At 48.1% G+C, this 18,072-nt stretch overlaps 1 protein-coding gene across 3 annotated transcripts in view; it reads right to left on the bottom strand.

Annotated features, from left to right (window-relative positions):
* The window catches only part of CASZ1 (castor zinc finger 1), a 271,047-nt gene that overhangs the window by 234,247 nt on the left and 18,728 nt on the right, over positions 1-18,072 (bottom strand). Inside the window, exon 1 of one of the 3 annotated variants that reach the window (XM_075121163.1) lies at positions 9,250-9,331. The exons of the other annotated variants lie outside the window; for them this stretch is intronic. The gene's annotated coding sequence lies outside the window, so the exon portion shown is untranslated. Of the gene's footprint in view, positions 1-9,249; positions 9,332-18,072 lie in introns of those variants that run through there. 3 annotated transcript variants of the gene reach the window in all.

Below are 18,072 nucleotides of genomic sequence, written 5' to 3'. Positions count from 1 at the left end.
AGATGAATATCTCCTTCCCAATCCAAGCAGCATGACCCACTTTCTGAATCAGGGAAAATGCAATTGGGCCCTGGAGTCCTGGGCCCCTCCCAAAGCCAAGAGATTTTGTAACAATTACAGCAACAAGAAGAAATAGAAAAGTAATAAGTGATTAAAGAGCATGGTGGTAGAATTGCAGCCATTGGGTAATTCTTGATATATTCCCGGCCATCCTATGCTCTGGGCCATTGCCTAGGACACTGAAGCAATGGCACCCCCCACACCACACCACATGCATGTGCACGCACACACACACACACACACACTCTTCCACTGTCCTGCATTCCTCAAAAGTAACAGGTCCAATTTCAGATTCTGGCTAGCGGCCCAGGCACGGACAAAGGCTCCCATCCTGCACACTGCCCCTCCTCCCTGGAAAGCTGTGGTGGAGCAGGAATGGAGGTTTCAAATTCTACCAGTGCACCCCCTCTTTCTCCCCTCCCCCAGTTCAGAGCCTGGGGGCATTTAACAGTGAGACTGTGCCCATGGAATTCCAGAGCCAACACTCAGCAAGAGCTTCAATCACAGCCAGGGATGTTGCCCCTCCTTCCTCAGCTGCCACCAGGTGAAGTCTCTTCCCCAGCTTCTCTCCAGACCTGCTGCCTAGAGCCCACAGGAAAGATGGGGGCATGGAAAGCAGGGAGTGAGGTGTACTGCACGTGCCCAGTGCTTTATGGACACATTACAAAGAAAGACCTCTGCCCCAAGACTCTCACCCTTTGAGCCAAATGCTTTCTCTTACGTTTGCAAACCAGCTACAGTGGGAAGGCTGCAGCAAGGGGGCTGTATCCTGGTACTAGATACATTGGTGCAGCACCACTGGTTTCCATGGGGCTGCTTGGAATCAGAGTCTCACACGGTGGGTATGGAAAGCAGATCCCAGCAACCTGACCCGAAGCTGATGAGACCCGACGACAAGTGTCGGCTTTGGGGCAGCTCTCTTTCTGCCTGCGGGGCCGATGCTGCAGCGGGTGCATGCGCCTCTCCTGCTGGCCACCCCAACCTTGCTGCACTGTAAGTCCCACAGCCTCTCTCTCCCCACAGCGCAGCAGAGGGCAGTGATTGGCAGGCGCGGAGCCCACAGCCACCACTGTATCAACCCCAGGGGGCAGCAGCACCACTGATTCAGAAATCGGGCCAAAGGGTTGGGCTCAGATTGGGTGGGTTGAGGCTTAAAAAAAAAAAAAAAAAAAAGGCCCAAGCAGGCCTCTCATGGAGAGCAATTAAAAGGGGGTAGTGGGGGAGATGTCAGTATTTCTTTCATTGACTGAACCCACAAAATTATCCAGCCGACAGAGCGCTGACAGAAAATACTGGCTGGGGGGAACACGCCATGCTGACCTCCTCTCTATAGCTCAGCATTTATACTAAGCTCATTGCTGTGGCCTATAAGCACCCTATTTCCTGTGCCCAGCTGGTACGAGGAGAACAGGGCAAAGGGTCACATATTAGACAGGTTTCAGAGGAACAGCCGTGTTAGTCTGTATTCGCAAAAAGAAAAGGAGTACTTGTGGCACCTTAGAGACTAACCAATTTATTTGAGCATGAGCTTTCGTGAGCTACAGCTCAGCTCACGAAAGCTCATGCTCAAATAAATTGGTTAGTCTCTAAGGTGCCACAAGTACTCCTTTTCTTTTTGCATATTAGACAGGCTACCCTCCCCCAAATGGCACCTTGAGCCCCAGGCACCCACCATCCATCTAGTACTAGTTATTTATTAAAATGATGGCAGCGCCTAGAGACCCCATCTGTGATAGGCATTGTACAGACAAAAAGTAAGAGAGTCCCTGCCCCAAAGAGCTTATAATCAAAGAGACAAAGGGCAGGAGGGGAAATCGTGGCACAGAGAGGCAAAGTGACTCGCCCACGGTCAAGCAGCTGGTCAGTGGCAGAGCTGGCAACAGAACCCAGGTGTCCTGCATTCCAGTCCAATGCCCTCCCCACTGGACCATGCAATAGCCTAGCAGAGTCTCTGATTTCATGAAAGTGTCAAACATTCTTCTCTCTGAGGGGTACAGCTGGGTCTCCTCAGCACCCCTTGGCAGAGTGAGATAGGGGCTAACATTGATTTTAAAATTACTGAGGGAACTATTTTAAAAAAAATAAAACAAAGGAAAACCCTTTTACCCAGATTTTGGAGATTAAAAAAAAAGGCAGAAAAATCCTCATCTTAATACAAAATTGTATCTGATGTGTCGTGGCATGAAAATGTTTTTCACAGCATTTTTCCAGTGTGATCTCACGCGCCCTGTAAACGGGGTACGCCCAAAACACCAGGTATTTTATGGGACACAAACAGAGCAAACACATACACAATTTAAAAACTAAACAAAACATGGGATTGGTAAATATTTAAATTAATCAGAGCTGGCATCTGTAGTGGCTCCCCTCCCTGAGAGACATTTGCAACATTTAAAAAAAAAACAAACCAAAAACGAACAACATGACCTTTTCCTTTGTGTTTGTTAGTTCATTGCAGTTTGGGGGGTTGGAGCAGTTCAGGCACTTCCCAGGGTGGAGTCCAAAGAAAGAGAGCGAGGGGCTTTCTCCCTGCCTGGCACAGGGTTTGGGGCTGGCTGCACAAACCAGTGGGGATGGGTCTGGCCAGGTGAGTTGCTCCGACCTGTTTGCCGTCTCACTCCACGTTTCATTATTTTTTTTCTCCTTTTCATTTTAAATTGTTGGAGGAGTTTACAGAGCTGTTTGCCAAAAAACAATCGACTTCAGGGAACAGCTTACACAAAAAAGGGTGTGTCGCCATAGTGAGGCCGGGGAGCCATGGAAACCACCACCTTTTTGCATTAGCCCAGGTGAAACCAAAGCTTTGTGGATGGCTTGTGAAACCCACAGCGATCTGCTGGCAAGTGAAACAACGCACACACATAGCATGCACAGAGCACCCAAGAGTGTGCACCCTGGCACTAGCACCCAGATGTGCAACGCCCTAGCATAAAAGCTTGACCCTCACCTTCCAGTTGTCCCATTTTATTCTGAAGTGTCTCTGTCTCTCTCTCTCTCTCACACACACACAGGTATGTTCACTCTACATCTTGTTCACGTAGTCAAAGAACATATGCATAAGCATACACGCACACACACTCCTTCACAAAGTCACCAATGAAGACACCCATAACCAGAGACAGACCCAGCCCAGTACAAGTGTGGGTGCACACACAGAGATATGATCACACAGGGGTGCACACAATATTGTATACAAATGCATGCCAACAAAGAGCCATGCCAACAGCCACATGATCAAACGTGGACACACACACACACAGAGGCACTTGCAAATACAAGACATCAGCACGATGCATGTGTAAATGTTACAGATGATGAGCAGCGACTGTGCCTTGTGTTTTCATTCCAGACCACAAAAGGAACAAACAAAAAGGGAGCAAAGAAAAGACAGAGGGGAACAGAACTGGTGTCTTCCCAGGCCAGCTCAGTTAGTGGCACAGAGACAGGAGCACGCGGGCTATGTGTGTTTGGACACAGGTAACTATGTGAGGGTGGAGGAGATGTTTTCCTTGTGGGGCGGACCGTGCTGGACATACGAAGGTGGCTGGCTGGTGAGGGACCCTGGCTGCATTCTTCACAATCTTACAAAAGAAAACAGAGAATTCCTGAGAAGCAGCAGCTGCCAGCCTGATTGCACCAAAAACAGGAAAACAACAAAATAATGGAGAGAAAAGAGGGGATTTCAAAAGCTACCTGGGCCTCTCAGTATCTGTCCCCTAGGGAAAGGAGAGCACCACAAACTGGGATTCTCAAAGTGGCGGCATCAGTAGCTCCCCACCTTTCAGCTCCAGAGACTTGCTCACACTGCCAAAAATTGACAAGGTTGAAATACGGTTTAGCCACTAAGGGGTGGAGTTCAGCCATGGGCAGCTCATTAAAGGAATTAAGTGGTGCTCGGGCCTCTGCAGAGGGCTGGTGGTTGCCCAGCAGCCTCCCGATCTGTTCCTTCTTCACGCAAAACCACCCTAAGTTCAGCCGGAGAAGCCAATGGACCCCTGCCCCAGCCCATTCCTGAGGCCAATGCAGGGTGTGGTCTAGCGTTCAATGGGACTTTGGGCTAAGGAGGGAGGACCAGGCCACAATGGGCTTAAGAAACGTCCAGAGACTTGAAGAGAAACACAAGGTTTCAGGCCCTTCCAAAGTGTGGAATGGGCCTCAGAGCCGGCAGCAGCAAGCAGTGGCCGGCTTTACTGGGCTCCTCCCCATTTTGGGGGGGGAGGGGCCTCAATTCTGCTCATTCTCCTGCCAGGGGTCAAAGGTCAGGTCACCACATGGTCACCCTGACCCACGCACCAGAGCATGTGCTATCACGTCCAGCATCCAATAAACCCCCGAGAAGCAGTGAACCCTAGAACTAGGACAAGAGAGAATCCCCTGATTAAAACAGGGTCAGGGAGCAGAGCTGAGTCTGCACATATCAACCCCTTGTACCACTCCAGCATCCTCGACCCGCCACCCTCTGGGGCAGCGCCACACTTTAATCCAACAACATGGGACCAACAAGGGGCTGCTGACAGGTGCCTACAGGAGCCATTCTTGGGCAGCATCGCTTGATACATGGCATGGAACAGGTAGAGCACACAGCGTCCCGATGCTTTAAAAAGATCAGTGCCCATCTCCTCGCTCACACATCCACCCAGCCTGCTCCTGAACCCTGCCTGCCCCATAACCGAGATGTTGGCAGTGCCAGCCTTTATCTGGGGACTGTGCCAATGTCAGCAAGCAACCTGCAATCAGGCCAGGACAGGACTGTAAGATCAGCGCAAGATTCTGAGGGGAGCAGTTCAGTCTTCTGAGGAGAAGTTTCAGGTTCTGGGAGGCATTTTCTGATGTGGTGACACACTGCAGTGGAGACCCACTACAGCAGACTAACCCCTCGCAACCCAGCTCAGCCTGCTCCAGCCAGAGGACAAACAGACCTACTTGCCACCAAGCCCAGGAGCTGAGAGGGAAACCAAGGGCTGATGAAGTTTGGGGGGACACCCATGCAGAGTGAGGTGGGCGGTGGGATGAAGATGGTGGTTAGCAGTGAGGGTTGTTTTTTTACCCACAACCCCCTTCCTACCAGGCCATGGATTTCCCTGGTTACGTTTTCTCTAGGCAACAGGAGACCCGTTCAAACCTGGTGTAAGAAGGAGAAACTCCATTTACTACCAGGCACCCACTTAAACCAGATCAGCATTTGGCCCATGGGCTTTCTATTGAGATGAACCACTACCCTCCCCCACCCAATGGCTCCTTTGTCCTTCCATCCAAGGTGCCTGATAGAGGCCCATTAACCCAAGCCCACCTGCCACCCAACCAGTCAGCACCACAGCTGAAGAGGCTAAAGGCCCAGTTAGCCACAGCCCTCCCCTGAGTCGCACGGCAACAGCAGCCAGGAGTCTGGAGTAGCAGCCAGGGGCTCCAGCCACTAGCCCACACAGCCCCCCTATGCCTCAGCATAATTCATTGCTCCCGAAGAGCAAGGTTTGGAGGCTCCATGAGGAGCAGGTCCTTTCCTGAGGATAGAGAGACGGTACCAGGTCTGAGGCCTAGCAGGCCAGGGGAGGTGGCGAGTGCCAGTAAGGCTTGGTGCGTCAGCCTTTCTGGCATCGACCTCCCAGACTCATTCAAATATTGCCTTTTTTTTTTTAATTTAATGTTCCCTGTAATTCATCCATCCCAAAAGATAATCAATAGAGCCCGTAATGAAAATTTGAGCCATATTTTATGAGTCGCTGCAGGAGAAAGGGCCACATCAGCAAGACTGGCTTTGCAGCATCGTTCTCACCCACCTGCCTGCTGGCTGGGCCTCCCCCCTGCAGGGCCACCCAAGGGGGGAGCTAGAATCATAGAATATCAGAGTTGGAAGGGACCTCAGGAGGTCATCTAGTCCAACCCCCTGCTCAAAGCAGGGCCAATCCCCAATTTTTGCCCCAGATCCCTAAATGGCCCCCTCAAGGATTGAACTCACAACCCTGGGTTTAGCAGGCCAATGTTCAAACCACTGAGCTAACCTTCCCTGCCCTTCCCCTTTATTGACAGTAAGGGCTCTTTGGACCTGCTGTTTAAAGTGTGTGTGTGTGGGGGGGGGGGGGGGTTGGCTGGACTGACACACCAGAGGGATTCCCCAAGGCATCATTCATGCTTCCCAGTCCTGGAGAGAGCCAAGTGACCCAGCCTGGCCCTGGATGGATGAGAATGCTGTTGTATGGGATCTGCCAGCAGGGTCTCACCGAGCTTCCTGCCATGACCCTCTGGCCCTTGGGGCTGCCCCTCAGTGAGGCTGGTCTTGGGGCTCCTCCCCAAAGGGGAAAAGGTCTAGGGCCTGCCGCGCTTCAGACTGATGCCAGGCTATGGCAGGGCTTGGACACTCGACCCAGAGAGCTCTAGTGACTGCGAACAGCAGCCGTGTTATTCCACGAGGGACCACCCTTCACACCCAGGGCTGGATCCAATGGGGCTTTCACCTCCTGTCTTATTGCACTCCACTTCCAAATACTTTGAACCCCAGCAAACTCCTCTGTAGTGCTATTCAGGTCCCAGCAATCAAAGAGTTGGCCTGGGACTCTACTACACTCAGAGGCTGAGAGCACCAACCCACCCTCTTGCCCCCATATTAGTGCCCAGGGTGTGCATAGCTTAATTCCAACACCCAGTCCCTGGCATTGGCCCATTTCATTTGGTGGCTGGAAGTGTGAACGCTGACGCTCCATCTATTCTCCCAGCATGGTGCTAGCCGGCTAGTTCTCACACATACCCAGGAACGCAGAAAGCTCTGAAACTCAGGCAAAAGACTCAGTCCTGTTCCCGGAACCTTTCTTCACCTTGGATTCCCAGCAGCAGGCCCCCCATCCTCCCTTTAAGGGCAGGAGCATATTTCACAGCCTGAAGCTGCCGTGTCCGCTGGGAGCCGGAGGTAACGAAACTGGCTTTTATTTGGCTAAAGTAAAATATCAGAAGTGAAAGGCTGGGAAAGAAGAATTTATAATAGCAGCTAAGGCAGCAAAAATACTGGGTCTGACCAGGAGCTGCCCTCTATGTCATGCTGCTCTGCTTCTGAGGGGCTGGATGCTGTGTGGAGGGCAGCCAGAAATCCTCAATTCTCTACATACTTGAAAGCAGCGACATCTGCAGCCGGCACTTCCCCTTCCCCCAAACTAGGATGCATGCCCCTATGCACAAGGCTGAAAAGCCAAGGAACCTTCATCCACCCACAGGTGCTGGTGGCAATCTCAATTTGAAATGGGGTTATTAAAAGGAGAGGGTAACCAATCCAGCCTCACCCCAAGCTGTGCAGTTATAAGGGGGACGTTCCTGCCTCCCAGTGGAGGGCTGAAAGTGAATTTGGTTCTGGTGAAAGGTGAGGAGCAGCCGCCCTGGAGACTGAATTTACAGAGCAGGTATGGCAGGGCAGCAGTGCCAGGTTCCCCAACCTCACCTTACCAACACAGTCCTGACCTGCCTGGACACCGACGGGGGAGAGCGCGCAACTCAATCGCTAGGCCTACTGCATCCTTCTATCTAGGTGCTTACACACCCGCCCCATCACTTAACACCCAAGCGCTTCACTAGCGTTCAGGATTTAGCCTCCCAATGCCCCTGAAGGCAGGGTAGTGCCATTATCCTCATTTTACAGATGGGGAAACTGGGGCACAGGGAGATTAAGAGACTTGCTCAAATTCCAACAGCAAATCTGTGGCAGAGCTGAGATTAGAACCCAGGAGTCTTGAGACCCAGCGCAGTGCTGTACCCACAAGGGCATCTTTCCTTCTTGGTCTCTCTGCTGACACTGATGAGAAAGTAGCTCCAGTGACAATACCCACCCACTAGGAACTGAACAAGAGCACAATGAGACATGCAACGTCTCTCGGGTAGTAACACCTTTCAGTCACTACTGACTTGCACCGGATTGGAACCGGAGGCCTTTACTAGTATGTCACAGTCATCCAGTCCCTCCCCAAGTCCTCAGGGAGTGCTCAGAGCCTTCTGCTTACCCAGCCTCTTTGATAAGTGGATATGCAGCAGTCTATGGCATTTGAGATAGTAATATGCCATATATGCATTATATACAGACGCAGCTAGACATAGTAAATTACATACAGACACACAGATATATAAATAAATTACACACACACAGAGAGACACTATATACACTCACACAGACATGCTACAATATATATTAGTATGGTTAATGTGACATCAGACAAACAGCCCTATGAACATGACATTCAGCCAGTACTATCCGCTCTGACTTGCTCAGAACACTCCGAATACGGCCTGTCAGCAGACGTCACTTACAGCAGAAATATTCTAACCTGATATAAACCCTTAGAGGTCCCCACCACCAGATCCATTTTTTAAAGTGACACATTGCCGGCTATTGGTCCCTAGAGCAGGCTAATTGCTTTTGCTAGTTTTAAAAGCTAGAAGTTATTTCACTGAAAAAGTGACTCAGGGCCTGAGAGCGCAGAGAGGTCATTGGGTTTCTGGCATTAAATGACCAGGTGCACATATACACACGTGCGCAGCACATACCAGACCCTTCCCTCTGAGGATCTCCTCGTACTTCACCCTGAGACATGCTGAGGGGGAACAAGGGAGATGAAGCAGCTTACTCAGGGTGACACTGTGCCTTTAGGTTGGAGGGGGGACAACTTGCAGGCCTGTGCTCTAACTACTAGACTATACTCTCCTTTAAGCAACTGCTTCTCAAAGATATGCACAAGGCTGTTAAGGCTTCTAAAAAAAACTATATTCAGAGACCTCTTTAAATCACTCAGCAACTGGAGAGATGCTCAGCAGGGGAGCAGCCCAGGGCAGTCCTTAGGCCAGAAGATCACCCTTTGAGAGTAGCAACAGTTCAAATACTGCCGGGCTCTCCAGATAGCCAGTATCCTGGGGATTAAGTAAGGACACAGCAACAGCTCTCTGCATCCTAAAGGAAACAGAGGGGTTAAGACAACCCCCATCACAGTGGGTCTCACAGGAAGATCCCACTTCATAGGCAGCCTTGCCGGCTGCTCAATTCCAGTACTACCTGCTGTTGCTTATGGACTAGAGGGCAGTTTACAGAAACTCTTCAGAAGTTACATACAATAGCAAAACCTGGGAAATTCCCCCAATGAAAGCAACATTCAAGGTCACAATTTCCCAAGGAGAGAAAAATGCAAAAAAGCACATGTTCCTGCACAAACATGCACTTACCTGTGCCAAGAAGCAACCACAGGGTTTGAGTCCACAGGTGAGACTGGTACACATTCAGAATATTGGGACACACCTGTTGCACCCTTCTTGGGAAAACCCGCTCCAACTGTTTGGCAGAAAAACAACAGGGGGAAGGAAATCCCTAGGTAAAATCCTTCTGAGTGGAGGGAAAAGCTGTTCAGTCCCTCCACCTGCTGGGAAGCAGCCAAGTGATGTTCCCTCCACCTAATTCTTGCTGGGTGAATTGCTTGTTGTTTTGATGATGCTTGTTAATTTTATTTCAAAGGCAATCGTAGCTCAGATGAGCATCACTGTCTGGGGGTTTTAATTATTTCTACTAATATATTAACTTTCATTCACAAATATTTTCTTGGCTGAATTTCCTTTTTTTTTTTTTAAAAAAATTATCCCTCCCTGATCAGCAGCATTTCCAGTTTTACTAAAATTTCTTAAGAATGTGTGTACAAGTAGTTGTGAGTATAAGGGGCTGTGTGCACGCAAACTTGCACCAATGTTTAATTAAACCAGTGCAAACATCTTTGTTCATCTTATCTTGGTTTAAGAGGGGCTTATTTTTGGTTTAGCTGAACCCTGCCCTGATTGACTTAAGCTGAACTGAAATAAGAGTATTCATATACCCTTTTGTGCCAGTTTAACTAAAATCAGTTTTAAAATTACACCTTAAGTTAAATTGATACAACACCTGCATTTACAGCTAAAATAAATGTTTTAAACCTATCTACTTTTCAATATTAATGGTGCATGTTTGCTTTCAGCATTTCTCTCCTGTACAAATTAAAATAAATAAATAAATAAATAAATAAAGGAAGTCAATTTCTCTTGTATTTATTAGTCAATTTCACTTCCAGGTTCTCTGGGCTGCAAAATTTGGGTTCCGAACAGTCCAAGAATTAATTTAAAAGCAACATTTTCCTTTGGGATTTTCTCTCTCTCTCTCTTTTTTTTTTTATGTAACCTTCTCTACCAGTCATTCTTGGTGTAAACATGTTTTTTTTGTTTTACAAAAATCTTAATATTTTAGGGGTAAATGATCATATTTAGAATGAAGAGAGATCAGTTGCTGCAGATACTACTTGCTTCTCAGACACACACTGTTGTATGGAAATTCCTAATCTTCATCCACCCAAGAGCAAGGAGATGCAGCTTGTGTGATTGATACTTCTAGTGGCAGCAACATTTAAAAGCCCTTAACAGAGTTCTTCCATTTTTTCCCCACTACTTAGGTGTTTTTTTTAAATTTACTGTAATACTATTCCCAATATGATATGATGATGACCAGGAATGTGACTATAACGGCTTGAGAGATGTGAATTCTCTACTGTTTGATACAGGCCCCGTTCCCAGCAAACACTTACACACAAGCTTAACTTTATTTTACATGAATCATTCATTCCATTGACTCTTCATGTGAATAAAGTTGAGCATGAATGTTTGCAGGGTTGGAGTGAAAATCGTCATCATTTCTACTAAGGCCCCTTTACAAACTGCATAGAGGAGCCTTAAAATGGAAATAAGTTATATTTTGACCCATTGTAAGGCACTTATCTGCTGCCAGAGTGGTGTAAAGGGAGTTAAGAATAAATAAGAATCTGGGCCCATAGTGGGCCTTTTCCTTTTCTACTAGCTGAGATCGATCCTAAATGTCTTGCATTTCTTTTTATCCGTGTATCTGACTATTACTTCAAGTGGCTTAATTCTCCCGATTCCTACATTCAATAAAGTAAAAACTGTTTTGCCAACAAACAACTTTGTGAGCCATAATAGGCGTTCCCAGAAGTTACATCACAAAATAAAAAGTCATGCAATTAGACCATACAGCAGAAACCAAAAAACAAAAAACCCTGTTGCTTAATTTTATATTTTAATAAACAGCCTACTGTAAAAAGCAGAGTACAAAAATGGGAGCACCTCTGTGATTAAGGCTGTGCTGTCAACAAAATTTTCCTTGTGAATTCCACCTCTTTACGCCGCTCAGCCAGCAGGACCGGATGGAATGTGTCTCCTCCCTGTTTTTAAAAAGGCTGTGCTGCTGGTAATCCATGAAAACTGGTAATCCATGAAGATCACTTCCCCCAAGCGAGATCCCTCCTATTAGCACCGTAGCTCTCAGGGGGTGAGATTCCAACACCCTTACTCTCCTTGAGCTGTAGCATCTCACTCCTCCAGTGGTCCCATTGAAATCAAGGTGCTAATTGGTGTGAGCAAGGATAGCAGAACCTGATCCATGGAGACAGGATAGGTCCATAAAACACACCCTGACCCTAAAAAACCACTAAGGAGCTGGTATTTCCAAAGGTTCTAAGCACTTCCATAGACTTCAGTTGGAGTTCTGGATGCTCAGCGCTTCTGAAAATCAAGATCTAAGTGCCTGAACTACTCCACATTCTGTTCTCCACGCCTCCCTCCTGGCCTATTTTTCCTCACCTGCAAAACACCCCTTTAAAACCAGAACCTTTTATTTGTTATATGTGTAGGCTGTATCTCCTGCTGAAAGATAACGAGTTTAGACAAACACAAGAGCCGGGGAGTCCCACTGACTTCACTGCATAAATGCTCGCAGAATCAGACTTTATAGTGTCACAGAAATCATGGGTTAAATTCACTGCCGGCATGAACTGGGGCAGCTCTATAGCTGCTTATATCAGCAGTGAACTTGGGCCCTTTCATTTCCCAGCCTTTATTACCATCAGCAGCGGAGATTAAGACAAAGTTTGGTATGTTTTAATCTAATTTACCTGTTGCCATTTATTTTCCCCATCCTACCCAGTTTGGACAATGAAACTAAACCTGTCAGTTTCACTTTCTGATTTTCCTGCATTAGCACCGTTGCCATTTTGAGTTTCAGAGCAAGTCTTCACCTATGCTTTAAAAATTCATTGAGATTACAAGGAAAAAAAACAAAACAACAAGACAACATTTTTCGTAGCGGATGAAATTCTTTTCTTAAAAAAACAAAAGCTACTCCAGAACAGAAGAACAGAGCAAAATTTGATTTGGTGAGGGGGGAAGAGAGAGTGTGTGTCCCCCCATCCCTTATATATAATTACACATACACACACACACACACACACACTTTCACTTTGGTCTAAAACTCTCTTGGCCATGTCCCTTTAATGTATAAAATGAACGGATATTTTTAAAGATTGGTTTGGATAGTATTTTATGATTCACTGTTTTGTATTATTCTCATATGGAGAAATGAAGGAAGTGTCTATAAGAAAAGAAATTCATCTTATAAAGATACTTTCATCCCTAAGTGCTTGACGATTAGATGTATACAGCACCACCGAAATGCAGCCACCTCTGCAGTATGGACTGGGGAGGAAAGTTTTGGTCAAGGTCAAAAGGACAAACTCTGATTGTTGGGTGAAATTCACATGGTGCAGAAAGCCAGCACTAGGTGTATGCTTCATTTCAAGTGCATCAGTAGGATTTAAATAGGACGTATGTAGTACCTAGGTCTTGTGCTGGCTCTCTACATAGGTCATGAACAATACCATGGGATTTTCTTGAAGAACAGGGCAGGATCGCAGGACATCACACCGGTGCAAACCAGGAGTAACTCCATTAAGTGAAGAAAGCTACACCAATGTATGCGAGGAGGCAAAATCAAGCCCTTGGAGTTTTAAAAGTATTCTGTGGGTCTTTCACAGGAGAACCAGCATGGTAACTCCCAGGAGAACGAAAGGCAAAACCAGTCTCACCCAGATTCAAAGCAGTGTTTGCTAGGAGGATGAGCATTTCCAACCTGCTGCTCAGACCATTAAGCCACTCACTTCAGCAGCACCAGATGCTATCAGGTATGTGATTCAGACAAGATTAAATGATTACAGCCTTACAGGGGCTGGTTCTTAAAATGCGTCTGATTCAGTGAATGGAATCTGGTAAAGTCACATCCTGCACAGTTCTGCCATCAATCCTGGACCTCGGAGCTACCTGGTGGCCAGCCTCTAGGTGGGGTCTGCACGAGCCTCCTGCCCACTGCAACTGCTTGCATCAAAGCATCTCCTCCATGGGCCACAAATCCTTGCCAACAATGCTCAGTGTGAGCCACTGGGGTGAGATGTGAGCCGAGCCCCCTACCAGCAAAGCAGAGCGCAGTGCTTTGCAGCTGCTGAAAGCCAGATCCAGCTGCAATGCAGAGCCTCGCCAATTTAGCACCGATGTAAAGGAAAAGATCCCAACAAACAGGGGTTGAGCTGGGCTGTGGATTCTGGGATTAGGTGTCTGGAAAGCCATCTGAGGAAGCAGGCCTGGGAAGGCAGGAAGGGGATTTAACACATTCAGCCATCCCAGCACGCTGAGTAAGCATCCTCCCAACCTCAGGTGTGCAGACAGGCAAGTAGACACACACGGGGCCTGAGACAGGAAGGGAGAGAGAGCCAGGAAGGGCCTGGGAGAGCGAGTCAAATGGAACCGGAGACAGACAAAGACCAGGAGGCAGCTGTCATGTTTACCAATGCCAGAAGGCGGGAGCAACAAGTTAGAATTCACAGCACATTTCAGCAGGTCCAGGAAACCCGCCTCGACTTAAGAGTCAAGAGAAAGCAGCAGCTCTGGCACTGTGAAATATGAGATCAGATCCTAACCCTCAAGAGGAACAGCGTATGGCACATGGTGGCTATCCAATGGAGAGGACGCTATGCCATCTTCCACGGTGACCAAGGCCCAGCGAGATGAGAATAAATTCTGATTTTAAACAAGCTATAATTTCTGAAAATTTAATGCTGATGAAAGGTGCCAGTCTGGCAGCCCCAGCAACTGCAGGCCTCTCTCCTAGGCATATGTTTCCCCCACACTGTCCCAACACTGCGTCTCAACCCTGGCTTCAGGGAGAGAAAAGGGAGCTCAGTCTCCCTGCCCCATTCAGTCTTGGGCTGGCTTTCTGCTGAGCTGCCAACGAGGTCAAACAGTGCTGAGCATGGCTATGGTCTCAGTGTCACAGCATCTCTCCACTAAGAGCTAGACCGAGCGCCCCATTTCTGTGTTCCCATCTCACTGATTATAGGCCACAGAAAGGTTATCAGATGGGACCTATCCACCTGGGCTGGATTTTAGCTAGACCAGAGAAGGCCCTTCCATCCCTGAGCCTTCCAGACCCCCATGGATTTGGATTTCATCCCTTGGGCTTGAGCAGTGATGAATCCAACACCCTAGGCCATGAATGAAGTGGAAAAGGAGAAGGACTGTGAGAGGGGATAGGGAGTGTCACTGGCTGGCCTAGCTGTCCCTATCTCGCTGCCTAGGGCCAGGAGGCGTTGTGGAGGAGGACTGAATCCAGACCACGCAAATTCCATCCTTCCCCCAAGTGGCAATATCAACACAAAAGACCCTGGCTGCATCAAAGAGCCGAAGGAAATGGGAAAGGAGGGATTATTGTGTGCACACGCCACCCCTGTGCGGATGCGCATAATGGAGCGGTTCAGCAGCCTTCAGAGTAGACTTTGTAATCCTCTTTTTCTATTTCCGTTTGCTATTTGATGTAATTATAGTTTTTGATTGAAATCCACCCAGAGTGTAACCCCTCTGCTTAATGCTCTCCGTAAATCCTTGGGTACACAGCCACGCTGCTCCCCAGACTCACTCGGAATAGGAAACCAGTTCAATGCCAAAAGAAGAGTCTTTGCTTTCTTTGGCAATACTGTCAAAACTGGCTTCCCCTCTGCCACATCCGCTATAGCAGCCCCCTCTCACCCCGCACTGCCCTTTGCAACTACCGGCCCTGCTCTGCCAACTTTCTTTCTGCCACAGTCTGGGTCTGCAAAGAGATTTAAGAACTTCTATTGCCCTCTCTGGTACCCACACAGCAGGGAACGTTGTCAGAACACAGGGCTGAGAATCTGGACACACAGCTTTGCCACTTGCTCTCCTTTGGGAAAGTCACGGAAACTTTCTGTGCCACAGTTTCCCCAGGTGGGGATGATGCTAATGGACTACAAATGATTAATAACAGTAATAATCAGGATCCAGAGCCCCATCCTGCTGTACCAACAGAATAAAGGATGGTCTCTGTCCCGAAGAGTCTGCAGTCGAGCTGACAATACTCAAGCCCCAAAGGGATGCCTGGAGATTTGTCCAGCTGTACATTTTTCCTCCAAAGCCTGTACTGTGCCACTTGACCAACAGTGGCAGCATGCTTGGAGATAGATCAGATGGCCGGACAACAAACAAAACACACTAAACAACATAGCGGGAGCAGCCCACTGCAGCAAGGCCAGGCCGGTGACAGAACTGTTAACACTGGCGGGCAGGAAACGCTTGGGAACAAGGGACACTTTTTGGTGCATCAGTCCCATGGGCACCAGAGGAAACAGGTTCAGAGGGACTTTGGCCACTCCACAGGCAGTTCTTGGCCTGCCACACCCATTTCCCATTCCAGTGATGCCTCAGGCCCTCACTGGCTCATTACAGTTCATTTTGGGGGTCTGGAAAGTTTTTCACAGCAAGTTCTTGACTTGGCATCAAAAACCAGCATCTTAGTCCCTTTGCAGAAATCTAGCAACCAGAATGCAAGAGATAAGATATACAGATCTATTCTAGCAGAGCTGCTTGCCCCACCAGGCAAGGAGCCAGAGGATCTTGGACCATAGAACAAAAGGTAGAACCTAGCCTGGTATTCAAAGAAACACGTTCAGTTACCAACTCCCTGGAACATCAGCATGATCCTTCCATGCTACTGCTGCTTAAAGATCTGGGGATACACGAGATGGTGAGGGTTTAAAAAAAATTCAGAACCTTCACCAAGAACCAGAACTGAACCTCTGAGGTTCGAAGAATGTTACGTGTAGATCCCGCACCAAGGCTCTGTTTCTGCCCTCATCTGTACTTTCTGGTCCAAACAAGAGGCAGGAAGCCCCTGAAGACTTGCGAGAAAACACATTCTTATGAGAGTCCCAGCCTCATGGTGTAAACCCCAGAGAGGTTTGGAGAAGCTGGTGAGATTCGGGGGCTCCTCCAAATTGAATTACCCACCACCACAGCCCGTTCAGCCAGTTCCACCCTTTGGAACACAACACCACTCTCTTGGCCTGATTCAGTGCTGCCTTGTACCTTGTGGCATCATCTACACTGTCGCCAAGTGGCAGCTAAACACAGATCGGAATGGCAGACATTTGCACCACCTAGGGCAGATGACAGCACAATGTGTAGAGCCATGGAGAATCAGACCCTCCAACCTTCCTTTCCAGTTTAATAATATGGAGGCCTCCTCACTGCAGACGGGAATGATTAAGTCAGGATCCTTGGGACATGCGCCTGACCACTGGAGGCGCCATGACTCACCAGTGAATCAGAAGGAGGGCAGTGCACAGCCACCAGATGGGCTGGGTTGGGGAGGAAGATCAAGGACTCAGAAGCATGAGGAAGACCAGGTGAGCTAGGAGGAAGGGTTGTTTGGTCTGGGAAGCAGGGACCATCCAAAACTTTGGCACAGCTGATAAATACTTTGCATTGATACAGCTCTAATTAACTCATCCCTGTTTCTCATGTTCTTTTGACCTGCAGCCTGTGCAGCCCTATAGGGGACACTACACATACCTATCCTGTCCTACCCACTTTGGACAATCACAACTGGTGAAACCAGCTAGCAAGAAAGTGACCACTTTTCAAACAGCCCTTCCCAACCCTGCTCCAATCCTCCTCTCCCCCAAAGGAGCCCAGGCAGGCTGCCTTTCCTCCCCTTCCATCAGATACCTGCCTGAAATATTCCCAGAACTGGGGTTCCGGTTGGGTCTCTCCCCACACATCCCGCATCAAATCCTCCCCCTGCCTGCCACAGCAGTGGATTTCACCCAGACTCGGAAGGCTAATTTACACCCTTTAGGGTTTAAAATAGCAATAGCATAAATGAAAAGTCCAATTTCTTCAAATTTGCATTGTTAAACCATCCTTCAACTTCCTTGAAATAAATTTTACTATTTTATTAGTGCAAACAAAATGGTAATAAAACACTAATACAGCGCCTTGTATCCAGGGGAAGAGCTAAAATTAACATAGCCCGAGCAGTGTTTGCTATTACATTCAATTACCTTTTTACTTGAGATTTACATTCTCATCCCCTTAATCTCCATAGTAGTGGCTTTGAAATCATTCCCCACAGTCATTCCCACGCTTGGAACGGACTGTAGGAAAGACACTCGCTCCCTACCACAGTCCCTGCTGCAGGCCTCCTTGCAGCCAGCCTGTTCCCTAGAAGTTCCCTGTGGTCAGGGCCTTTCATCCAAGACACTCAAACCGTTAATTAACAGTGGGTAAGCTTAATTATCCCCCATGTAGAGAGGGGAAAACTAAGGTGCAGAGAGACTGAAGAGCAGATTCTGAACTCACTTGCCCCAGTGTAAATCTGGAGTAACCCAGGTACTGAAGTGGAGTGACTCCAGATTTACACTGCGACTCACTGAATTCAGAATCTGCCCCTGAGTGACTGGATCAGGATCATACAGCGACTCTCTGGCTGACATAGGAACAGCCTCACAGGATGGATCTGATGCTTTCTGTCTGACAACACTGAGAAAGTGCATTTCCTGGGCTGTGGCATTCCTGATTTGCCCATGCTGGAGAAGAGCTTACCCAGGGACATGCTAGGGAGCAAGGTCATGTGGGTGCACCCCAGAAACTCTGCTTCTCCAGCAGCAGGCGAGAGCTTTGAAAAAGTTAACTTTTCCTGAGGACTTATTTTTTTATTGCTCTGGAAGTGTCCATGATTCTTTGCCATCACCTGAAACATGGGAGATTTTGGATGGGACCCCACATGGAAGCTCAGCCCCATCCTGGATCCACACCATGACACCAGCCCATCTAAAC

The sequence above is a fragment of the Caretta caretta genome, chromosome 18 (assembly GCF_965140235.1).
Source record: "Caretta caretta isolate rCarCar2 chromosome 18, rCarCar1.hap1, whole genome shotgun sequence".
Lineage (NCBI taxonomy): Eukaryota > Metazoa > Chordata > Testudines > Cheloniidae > Caretta > Caretta caretta.
This window is presented reverse-complemented; position numbering and strand designations above follow the sequence as displayed.